The following is a 2,500-nucleotide window of genomic DNA, read 5'->3' as shown; positions in this document are numbered from 1 at the left end:
CATTGCCGGCGGGAGACAACACGCGCCACCTACGGTGGCCGGCAGCTCCAACGCCAGCGCCACAGAAGGACAAAAGCCCCACTTGGGTGCCGAAGCGAACTCTCCCAGCACAGCGCACGCGCCAACACGTCCGCACAGCTGCGATACAATCCACCTGCGAGAACCGCAGAGGCGACCGAGCAGCAGACGGCGTCGCGGCGCCGAGCGCCGGGCGGCGGCGCATCCTCAGCGCACACAGTCCTCAATCGGACCAGCACACTGCAGATGTCCACCGCGCTTCGCACCGGGCCCGCGAGGACCTACTTTGGCCGCACGGCGCCGCGTGCAGGGTGCGCCGGCGCGCAGCTGCGCCGCCTGCCGCCTCCGTCGGCCGGCGCGCCTGCCACTGGCCGCCCCCACCAGCCGGCTGTAGCGCGTGCGCCCACGCACCGCGCGGCCAGCACGCCGGAAGGCCCCCCCTCACCGGCCGGGGACGGTCCCACCCAGCCACCGCCGCGTATCGCTTCACACCCACATGCCATTCACGTTCGTGGGCATGGTGGGTATCGCTGAAACAACCGGTTGGTAGCTCAACCGATCGTCGCCATCACTGATTCACCTCTAGCGAGAACAACCGCACCACAACGGTTTACCAGTTCTTCATTTGCGTAACGTCACCAGCAAACGTAGACGTCCATCGCCATTTGCAAATTCAACGATTGTTGCATGCCTGTGTCAGGTGTCACGACACACTATGTCTGCCCACATACACGCAACAACATGTGCACGCTTCGCGAACACGTGGAAGGTGGCCCCCGTACGTATGCGATGTCCATTGCGCGAACGACTGTCAACCGGCCTCTGTCGCATGTCGCAGATGTGGAACGCAGTGCACCATGCTATCACGGTGTGTGAGAAGAGACGACTACGTCTGACAACACGCGCCACTACATCAACAGACGGCTCATGCTGATCGCCATCCACGGCATACCATACTGCAATCCAGCTCTTATAGGGAGACGACACGTAGCTGAGTGCACAATATTTGGACCGTATGGTTCGCCGTTGTTGGCGCAGTCGTGGTACGGTCACACATGTACCACGATGTATCATTCAGTACATGAGGACCAATGTGCGGTACAGTGTGTGATTTGGACGTACAACATCAGCGGACAGTTGCCACAAGCCGTACCACAACGTAGGCTGTGCTTCGCCATGCGAATGCCAATGAACAACTGCGAAGGGCATTGAGCATGTACGTCCTGCCGCCATCCGCATTACAGTGTATAGCTGCAAGGTGTTTAACATGAAGCGATACTCTGGGGACCGGGCAGTGCGAGTAGCAAACTATATTGCGGGGGTTGCAGTTAGGCAACACTACACTAATTTAACGCGTCGTATGACAATTACAGAGCAGGTTAAGGCCCAACGTGTGTTGGGTTAAGGCCCAACGTGTGTTGGGTTAAGGCCCAACGTGTGTTGGGTTAAGGCCCAACGTGTGTTGGGTTAAGGCCCAACGTGTGTTGGGTTAAGGCCCAACGTGTGTTGGGTTAAGGCCCAACGTGTGTTGGGTTAAGGCCCAACGTGTGTTGGGTTAAGGCCCAACGTGTGTTGGGTTAAGGCCCAACGTGTGTTGGGTTAAGGCCCAACGTGTGTTGGGTTAAGGCCCAACGTGTGTTGGGTTAAGGCCCAACGTGTGTTGGGTTAAGGCCCAACGTGTGTTGGGTTAAGGCCCAACGTGTGTTGGGTTAAGGCCCAACGTGTGTTGGGTTAAGGCCCAACGTGTGTTGGGTTAAGGCCCAACGTGTGTTGGGTTAAGGCCCAACGTGTGTTGGGTTAAGGCCCAACGTGTGTTGGGTTAAGGCGCAACATAGGTTAGGTTAAGGCGCAACATAGGTTAGGTTAAGGCGCAACATAGGTTAGGTTAAGGCGCAACATAGGTTAGGTTAAGGCGCAACATAGGTTAGGTTAAGGCGCAACATAGGTTAGGTTACGGCGCAACATAGGTTAGGTTAAGGCGCAACATAGGTTAGGTTAAGGCGCAACATAGGTTAGGTTACGGCGCAACATAGGTTAGGTTAAGGCGCAACATAGGTTAGGTTAAGGCGCAACATAGGTTAGGTTAAGGCGCAACATAGGTTAGGTTAAGGCGCAACATAGGTTAGGTTAAGGCGCAACATAGGTTAGGTTAAGGCGCAACATAGGTTAGGTTAAGGCGCAACATAGGTTAGGTTAAGGCGCAACATAGGTTAGGTTACGGCGCAACATAGGTTAGGTTAAGGCGCAACATAGGTTAGGTTAAGGCGCAACATAGGTTAGGTTAAGGCGCAACATAGGTTAGGTTACGGCGCAACATAGGTTAGGTTACGGCGCAACATAGGTTAGGTTACGGCGCAACATAGGTTAGGTTAAGGCGCAACATAGGTTAGGTTAAGGCGCAACATAGGTTAGGTTAAGGCGCAACATAGGTTAGGTTAAGGCGCAACATAGGTTAGGTTAAGGCGCAACATAGGTTAGGTTA

Source organism: Schistocerca americana, unplaced genomic scaffold (genome assembly GCF_021461395.2).
Source record: "Schistocerca americana isolate TAMUIC-IGC-003095 unplaced genomic scaffold, iqSchAmer2.1 HiC_scaffold_162, whole genome shotgun sequence".
Taxonomy (NCBI): Eukaryota; Metazoa; Arthropoda; class Insecta; order Orthoptera; family Acrididae; genus Schistocerca; species Schistocerca americana.
The sequence above is the reverse complement of the archived record's forward strand: the minus strand, read 5'-3'. Positions refer to the sequence as shown.